Below are 10,504 nucleotides of genomic sequence, written 5' to 3' on the forward strand. Positions count from 1 at the left end.
TGTTTGTCCAAAATTCCGAATAATGTTCTATCCGGCTGTCGTCTTTCCGGATATAATTCAAAATAAATTTATGCTGTTTTTGTACTATTCCTATCAAATTTATAATAAAGTTTCAACATATCTCGTTCTTCTTTATTTGAGAATAAGGACATTTCGAATGAAGTATTTGTGCAAATATGATGCACTGTTTGAAATCTTTGGTGTAGTAATGAATATAACTGGAGTTTTTTTCCCAACACCAAACCGTTATTTTAACACATCGACACGTGTTTCGATCACCAAGTGATCATCTTCAAGAGAAAGATCAAACTTCAGAATGAGAATCAGTATTTCTCTGTATAAAAAACAATATGTCGCTCATAATATAAAAAAAGTTTATGATGATTGCCAGAAGACGAAACGTCGGATAGTAAATCTGAACATGAAAACGTGTAGCTGAAAGAAAGTATCGATGAAAATGTGGTTTTGGTTTTGAGCTATGTTGTCAAATAACGCTAGAAAAAAATAAAAACGAAAATTCCGATTTTCAGTTTTTTCCGGATATTTCCAGAAATACTCGAAATTTTCCAAGTTTCAAAACAGTACTTTGTTAGGCGCAAAAAAAGCAGCTTTGCCCCAATTTAAGCTTCTACGTATCTCCTGTAGTTTAGGAGATCCCAATGGTGGGGGTCGAATTTGAATTGCCCTGTATCACCTTGAAGAGAGGTATTTTTTACATTATTCAATTTCTGATTACAAGTTGCACATGATAGTGAAAACAGTAATTGGGTATTTCAGTTCGTTGGATTAGTGAAAGTTCTGCCAAACACCCTGAGTATTAGATAATTAAACTGCGATCTGTATATAATTGAGAAATAATCGGGTAATGAAAACGAAACCTCGTCTGTCATCAACGCTTTTTCTCTTGGTTGGGTTGATATACTAAAAATGTATCGACGGTGATTATTCGATGAACAAAAAGGGCAACGAAATCTTGGCAATTAAAATTCTAAATTTTGTACTCAAATAAATACTACAGATACCGTTTGTCGGTGATTTCTTTGCCCACTTCAGCTGTCGAATGGTCGACAGAAGGGGTTTTCGTATAAATGTACCTCAATAAACTTACATGGTACTATGACCTTATTCACCATATTCATCGTAAAGTTAGGATTCTTTCATTTCTCTTCGAACATCATTCGCTTTCGAGTATGAGTTTTCCGATACAAGCTGATATCAAATATAAGATATCAATTCAATAAAAAATTCTACCTTAAAAGAGAGAACAAAGTCCACTTACAAACCCTTCGTACAGTAATTCTGATTGTATTTTCAAGTTGAGAGTGTTCTGATCCGCTACTTTTCGTGAGAAAATCAATTTAGCTCCAAAGGATGTATGTTAATTGAAGGTTCGATTGACACGAAGTAGTGAATCAGGGAGAACTACTGCTTGGCTATTAATAACTAACAGCTGGACTGAAAATTCCCGGTCCTAAGAAGGACAACTCGTAATCTTCATCAAGGGCCACACAATCATTCCAGCACCGCTCTAACATTTACTTTTGTAAATTTGGGAAACTTCCCAGGAAAGGGGAAAAAATAACTTCAGCATCATTTTTGGTTTGTTACAATAAATTGTATCTCAAAGATATTCCAACAAACATTCGACAGTAACTTTTGAATACCATGGAAGTAATTTTGCGAAGAAAATGTCGCCAAAATGTCCCGTACACAGGCTATACACTATACACATCACATATACTGTTGAATGTCTACTACATTTTGTCTGCAAATTGAGTAACGGATTGATTTCAGAATTGATGTTAACAGAGTTATGGAATTGAAAATCCCCCTACATAGTCATTTTGAAACATTGAATGGCAAGTGCTTTAGAGATTTCCTAATGCAAATCGGTAATATTTCATTTTTTTAAGAAATAATAATAAAATCAAATCGGTGGTTAGGAACACACATGGATAAAAATTATTTTCTCTTCCCTTCGATGTTAGTGAAGTTAGATCCAAAATTTCACAGTTTCACCAGTTACTTTATATTTTTCTTATGGCAAAACTACAATAAAAGTTACATATAATGAATATATTATGTTACTGCAGCCAAAATAGAAGTTGATATAAATTTTTTCTTTTTTCAGGGAACTAATTTCTATTCCTATAAGTCAGCAGCAATGTTGATATAGTTATAAGATTCAAAAAAAAAACTCTTCAAAATGAGGAATGCATAAAAAATGAATCATTTCACCAGGAAACCCCGATGGACAATTGGTTAGGGTATCTGACTAACAAAGTTATACTACTTAGTAGAAAAACAGAACAAAAACTTTTCAGGCAGTTTCAGGGATTTGATGGATATCCGGTATATCTTTGTTATAACTCCCTGTATGGGAAGTTGATCCATAGACTTCTATAATTAGTTGATATTCCAACCCCACAAAAAAATACTTCATAGTTCACTATGATGAAATATACTATCATGTCATTTGATGTTCAGTTTAAATTAGGTCAATGCTAAAGATTATTTTCTATCTTTGATCGGGTATAATGTTATATTTCTAAAACACAGAGTTTGTTAAAATAGGTAATTTTGAGCCTCTATGAACACTTACTATTTTTTCATTCCTTCAACAATTTGTTTGACTGCATCATAAGCTAAATTCAAACACTTAAAATTTTTATAATGTCTCATTGAAATAAAAACGTCTGCTTCCATTTTTCCTATCGCTAAGTGAGACTTGTACTGAAAAAAATTAAAAAATATTACCTCTTTTCTATATGTTATTAAATGATTTTGGGGATTTTTGTCTGGAAAGTATGTTCAACAATTCTTTTAACAATTAACATTTTCAGAAAAGAGTAATTACAAAATAAAATGAGTACTACTCCATTTGCTCAAAATAAAATATAATTTTTTGTTCAATCAATTGAGACATATTTCATTACCTCTTTTAATAACAGCAGTTATATGCAACATATACTAAATAAAACTGCCAGGAAAATTGTTTTGAAAACTGACATTTCAACTAGATGCTCCTTATCTTTATGTTACATCATCAAATTAATTATATGAGTATAGACCATTAAATCTCTGTCCTAACTATCCTGACTATTGCGAATAGAGGACGTTGATAATAAACATGTGAATGATAGTCAATGAACGTTTTCAAAAAGAATCACTTAACATTCATTTCATATTTAAATTGTGATGTTCTCAGAAAAAAATTGTAGGTATGCGAAGTTACAATTTTCAATTTACAAAAATATAATAACCTATAAATATCCCATTGTGGTCATTCGAAAATTTGCACAAAATGTATTTTCAGAATCATGCAATTTTCATTAAGAAACCGATGTTTCAAAATTCTTATGTTCTGAATAAATATAAGCAGTTGTTTTGATATGGTGAATGGCAGAAAAACAATTCACAATCGATGTGTTCTTTCAATTTGCTTCCGTGTATATAGGTAACTCGCAATTAATTGTTTTACATTTTCCATAGACGTAATGTTTAGGTAATCCTGGGCTTTAAATCAATTGTGTGTTAAAGCATGACTGGTTTTTTATCGATTATCACACAAACATCTACGAATGCACTTTTTTTTTAGAAAGCCGTATGACTTGTCAATTTCTTTCAAGTATCATGGGAGAATTGCGATCTTTTCATGACATTCAGTCCAACAATCTGTTTACTTGTTTGTAGAGGTCATTTGTGAGATGCTTGATTATAGGTGTTCCTAACCTTCAACCAGAATGTAAACAAAATTAAATAAAAAGTTAACTAAAACATGTGAAGTACTCTCTAACATAGAAATGTGACATCTATGATACATCACTTTTGTGATACAAAAAACCTTTCATATATAGCAATGCCTCTAAAATAAAAAAGTTGGTCACGTGGAGACATGTATTAAATATAAGCTTGTATACAGGGAAACTCATGCTATTTCCATACTAGCGTCTTCGATTCTTTTTCGTACATACCTTGAAGATTTTAGAAAAATTCCGGTCACGAGAAAGCACTGAAGACCCAGTTACTTAGGTTCTGCCATTTATCATCTAGTTAGTTTTGTTTTTTCTATATTATTCATACATGGTTCAATAGAATCACATTGATATATTCCTAAAACGTTTTTTTTTGCTTAAACAGATGAAAATTGTAGACGTCACCTTTAAAATTCCAACCAGTGTCTCAAGTTACTTCTGTATTATTTGAAAACTAATACAATATTTATGAAAACAAATTATTAAGATCGTTATGAACGAGCTTATAAATATACAGAACCTCTTGAATTCCACAGGCGTCAAGCAATCAAAGGTAACTTGATGGCATAATTTTCTCTTTGAAATCATATTCACCAGTGAGACCAAAACCTACTTTTAAGATATTTCACTTGTAAATTGCTTACGATGTTGATTCAACAAAAGAATTTGTATATTTTCTGTTAATAAGGTGAAATTTATAGAATACTTATAGAACAAGTTTTACAAATATTAAAATACGTTGAAAGATTCGTTGCTATATTGTTATGAAAGTATATTACCATTATTATCCAACTTGTGAATTGAGCGTTCAATTTCAACAATCGTTTGATTTTTTGGAGAAATGACAACTGAAAACAGAAACTCGATACAATCTGAATCCGAATCTTCTCTTTTGAACCCTGTAGTAACATCAGATTTTCACACAGTACAGTCAACTTGTAACTAACATTGTTGAAATTCCACTAAAGAAAATGTTTCACCAGCCTTCACAAAAAGAGGTCAAGTTATTGCATCCATGCATAACATTGAAAATAATATTGGAAAGGCTGGTTTGACATTTTTTGCTTTTGGCAGGTCAATTCCGTAACAGTAAATATGTAACATACTTGTTGTTCAACCATTAGCCTTTGTAGAGAAACAGTTTCGATTATCAGGTTATGTCGGTTGTTCTCAGTCGTGTTAAAATCAAATACTTTTCAAAGCTCGTTTCACAAAAAATTGAAAACGCACGGTTTTTGTTGTCCCATGAACGCAATTCGAAAATACAATTTGTATCCTCTAGCTGAACCCCATATTCAATTTACAACTTACCAAAATTTTGTCATTGTTATACTTAATTACAATTAATTCCTAATAAAATATTTTACTTCATAAATTGTGATTTTATTTTGTTGACACAATTCCAATTCCATCATCAGGCTTGATAACCTGGAAGAAAAGGAGACGGAAAAAGTTGGAGGTTTACGAAATAATCTGTAAGGATGGAGACAAAGAGTATGCTGGTCAAACTAAAACTAAGAGAACTATAATAACACGTTCCAAGCCGGTCGTTTTGACGTGGGTGCTTTGTTCACTCACTCAAATCGACCGCCGTGTTGGTCGGTGATTCAAGCCCGAGGCTGAACGATCGATTTTTACTTGCCATCGTCCAACCCGTGTTAGGAATCAGACATTAAAAGATGAGACCTCGTTAGTCCTTAGCTCGCACAAGTTTCAACTTCTGAGGGTTGTCGTTCGTAGGGGTGAGACAGAACAGATTTTTTTAAACGTTTCAAGGGCATGTTTCACATATTCGGTTTCGGGTTTCGTAACTCAGAGAAGGCTAGTGTCGCTCAACATTTTTTTAAGGACAAAACACAAGCACTACAGGAAAATCCTTGACATTGGATTTGAATCGCTGGAGATTAAATCCATTTGGAAAAACGTTCTCAGGAAGTTTATTCCACATAAACGTAGTTCTCCAGATGAAAGAGTATTTAAACAGTGAAGTTCGAGATGTACTGAGTTGAACCTCAAAACGATGGGCAGCTACAGTCCGTCGCGTATTTGTGATATGATATGTACCGCTCTTGGTGGAATCAAATGTGCCAAGTCTCTTGAATAACTCCCGTGAAAGTATCTATAGAAGAGAGACAAATCTACAACCTTTCTTCGATGTTCCAGGCTGTCAAGGTTGCCTGTGATGTTCGCGTCTCCATTCAGGCGGATGGCTCTTTTCTGGATGGAATCCAGCAACTTCAGGGTATGTTTGGAGGCAGAGCTCCATTCATGAAAACAATACTCCAAAGAAGGTCTGATCTGAGCTTTATAAAGTATCAAAAGTTGCTGAGGTGTGTACAGTTTTCTGGTTCGGAACAGTGTTCCAGGCTTCTGAGAAGCAACAAACTTATCGAAACAGAAAGCGGAATTGTCTGTCCTGACATTATTATATCCGGTAAGGAGACATTTATCTTCGAAATAACTTCAAGATCCTCATTAAGATATGCAACCTTCTGCTGCAGGTGAAGATGTGCCTCCGTAACCAATGTCCTGGAATCCAAATGGAATGGCGAGACAAGTGTGCTGTCGTCAGCAAAGTCTCGAAGAACGGCCACAGAATAAGTGAAAAATGTTGAAAATTGTTGGGACCAGTACAAAACAACAGGTTTTCAGATGTCATCGAAAGTGTGGAATGCTATCTGTGAACGATTGTTCACCCTCTTACTTAATAATTAGAAATAGACACCAAGTGAATACTAGTTACAAAAAAGGCAATTATTAACATATAAATTAGGAATCTACACAGTACTAGTAATTTCATTAATGAACCTCCATACCTGAAGCAATGATGCATATATACATAGATCTATTTCAGATGTAGAAACTCGAGTCTTTATCATCTCTCAATGATGCTAATTTGGTTAGAGAAACGCGCGTCGAGAGAGTTTTTATTCTGGTGTGGGAAAAAGTGTTTTCTTCAGATTCAATTTAGGCCAGAGGTTCCGATTCTACCCATTTAAGCTACGAGAGATCCGTTGCTAAAGGCTCTCTGGATCTTCAGCTGACCTTCGACTCTATCTCATGGTTTTCTTTGGCCTTAATATCAATTTCAAGTTGTTCAGAATTGTTCCAATACAGTCCATACCTACACCGGGAACAACGGCGGCTCGTCAGAGGAGGCAAGGGAGGCTTAGCCTCCCCATAACATTTGAGGCTATTCATCGCAATAAATTAAAAGATATTGACAAATAATTGTGATTATTTTTTTCTAAAAATGCTTGGATATCATTACTTCACTTCTAATCTATACATAATATGCCAGAAAAAACACTATCACTCACTACGTAGTACGTACCACACTGTATCCTGCATCAACAAACCTCAAACGCACCGCCCATGAACGAATAACAAAGAAACCATCAACCCGAAATAATAAATGACATACGTTGATACGTTGCAAGGGAGCCAAGCCTCCGACCGCTTTAAAAAACATAAGCTCCGTGAGACCGATCCAAACAGCGACATACGTCCTGATTTGTAATTTTAGTTGCAGAAATTATAGCGTTAGTGGAGGCTAGCCTCCAGTTGATCTCGTTTAATGTACGACTGCGTTTGTTTATTTAATTATTCAGACGGGATGCCGTGACAGACCGGGACTGAAAAATATTTCGGTAAATCGTTTTAGTGTTTCTTGGTGATATTTGTTATTTGTGTATAAAACAGGTAGTGTTGTATCACAGCAGTGCTTTTTGATAATATTTGTAATGTGTTTTTGAAGTGTTTTCTTTCAATTTCAAGGTGTTTTCAGGTTTTCACTTTTCGGTAAGTTTTTTTCCATTTATTATGGATAAGTTGGACGAAATTGAAAAATCTGACGATATAGTTGATTGGTTGCTGACAAATAATTTCAAATCTTTATCTTATGATAATAAATTTTACATTATTGAAACTCTGGAAAGGATTCAACCAAATTTGATTTCAATTAAAGCGTCAGATAATCGACAAAATCGAGGATTTAATATTAGTTGGTACGATAAATGCGATTGGTTAACCGGCTCCATTAAACGAGAAAAACTTTTTTGTTGGCCCTGTTTTATTTTCCGAACAAACCGAATACCAAACGTGGTCTGAAATAGGATACTCCGATTTAAAAAATTTACCTCGTTCTACAGACAGACATTTTGAATCTAAGGAGCATATATTTTCGTCTTGTAAATTAAAATTGTTTAGCAAACAAAATATAGCAACAGCTTTAGATACAGCTCAAAAAGAGGCCATAATTTCTTTTACTAATCAGGTTACGAAAAATCGGTCGAATTTAAAAAGACTTATCGATATTACGATTTATTTGGGTTTCCAAGAATTAGCTTTTCGCGGACACGATGAAACCGAAGATTCGATTAATCGCGGCAATTACAAGGAACTTTTAATGTTATGGGGGAAATATGATTCAATTTGGCACTTTTTTAAACGGTAGCGTTTTTTCGGGCATCTCAAAAACCATCCAAAATGAGCTTACAGACAGTGTGGCGTATATTATTAAAGGAAATATAAACAAGGAGATTGAAAGTGTTTTTTTGCATGGGAAATTGATGAAACTACCGATATTACCTATACATCACAACTTTCAATCGTTTTTAGATATGTCAAAGATGGTAATGTGGTAGAACGTTTTATGGGTTTTCATGATGTTTCATCTGGGCGCACAGCTAACGATTTGTTTAATTTTTTAATTCGTACGTGTGACACCTATAATTTTAGGCAAAAGTTTATTGCGCAAACCTATGATGGGGCTGCGGTCATGGCCGGCCATTTAAATGGTTTACAAACTAAAATAAAGTCCATAGCTCCTCATGCAATTTTTACGCATTGTCATGCCCGTGCCCTAAATTTAGTATTAAGCAAAGCGTGCAACAACATAAAAGATTGCTGCGTATTTTTTTCAAGTGTGTCTGGATTTTCGGCATTATTTTCAAAATCCACCAAAAGAAGCCATGTTTTAAATGGAATATAAAGTGGTCACCGATAAAGTCCGCATCAAATGGGAAACTTTTTTATTTATCGTTTTATGTGAAATTTGATTTTGGCAGTATATTTTGCTTAAGAAATGATGTCAAATGGCGTCTACAAAATAGGTCATGTGATTTCCTTAACCTGTCAAAATTGACATTTAAAAAAAGAAACATCGAAAAATGACATTATTCTTCAAAATATCCAAAAATATCAAAGGATAAAAACATTTTCTTTTGTAATTTTATACCCACACACCAAGTTTCAAACCCATAATAAGTATTTTATATTTTCACTATTTTTCCGCATTCCTGCTTTTTCTACTTATCAAAATTTAAGCACACCTGTACTAAATCATTTATTTTAACTGAACTCGTCACCGAATTTCTTTTTTTGTAATATAATAATATTTTAAGAGCCTCTTTGATGTTAAAAACAAATTTTGAAAAATAAAAGTTGTCAAACTTGATGCAAAGTTCATCTAGTTTCAACGGGGCTTTCCAAACTATACAGTACTTGAGTTTTTTAATGAGCAAATGGCCTCACAATATGAATTAGAACAAAACGGAACATTAGGAAACAATATCTTAGAGTGTTTATTGTTTTTTTAACAAAAAATACAGTGGAATTTAATCTTAATTAAAAGGAACTGAAAATAAACATGTGCCTATACCTAATAGCAAAAAAACACGAAAAAAAGACTCACGACATTAAATACACTACATTTCTGTATGTCTTCCATCGCGTTCTATGCAGATAATTGTCCTTCTTGATACATCTTTTATTGAGTTGCTGATACTCACAGGGTTTATGTTTAAAATAGAGTTTCTAATAACAGTTTCTAGGTGATTCACGTCACGAAAAGATCTTTGTTTATAAACGATTTGTTTTAAGTAACCCCACAAGAAAAAATCTAGTGGAGTTAAATCTGGCGACCTAGGCGGCCATATTTGCTCCATATTTCGCCCAATAACTTTGCCCCTAAACATTTCTAATACTTTCTCTTTGACTTGTCTTGAACTAAGAATAGGAGCCCCGTCACATTGATACCACAGACTGTGTCTCATTTCAACCGGCATATTGTCCACTATATCACTGATCTCAGTATTTAGAAATTGCAAATAATCCTGAGAAGTTAAATTGTGTCTAAAAAAGAATGGTCCCATTACCTGATTATTTAAAACACCGCACCACACATTTGTTTTAAATGAATATTGGTCCCGACATTCTATCACAAAATGAGGATTTTCCTGAGCCCACCACCTACAATTCTGGGAACTGACTACGCCGTTCGATGTGAAGGTAGCTTCGTCGGTCCATAGGATTTTGTAAGGAAATTTTCTGTTTAATTCTACTTCTCCTTGGTACCAGAAAGAGAAATCTAGTCGAACATCGAAATCTCTTTCCTTTAAGGTATTTATAAATTTGGGTTTGTCGGGTTTGAATTTATTTTTATGTAAAATTGCTCTTTTAACGCCAGTTCTATCTACAGTATTGGTAATACTTGATTTTCCCTGTTCGATAACATCCAGGCAGACAGCCAACTGAACCTCATCATTATTGCGTGATGGATTATGACGTTTTTTAAAAGTATTTTCAACTGAACCAGTCAGTTTAAATTTTTTTAAAATCCTACTTACAGTGGATTGCTGTACATGTCTACCAGGATGTCTTGCGTTAAAAATATCAGCCACTTGTCGATGCAATGTGTTTTCACCACAAATTAGCACAATTTCAATTTTTTCTTGTAAAGATAACAT

This window comes from Leptinotarsa decemlineata, unplaced genomic scaffold (assembly GCF_025532065.1).
Source record: "Leptinotarsa decemlineata unplaced genomic scaffold, Ldec_3_MD MMD2_tig00000882_RagTag_RagTag, whole genome shotgun sequence".
Taxonomy (NCBI): domain Eukaryota; kingdom Metazoa; phylum Arthropoda; class Insecta; order Coleoptera; family Chrysomelidae; genus Leptinotarsa; species Leptinotarsa decemlineata.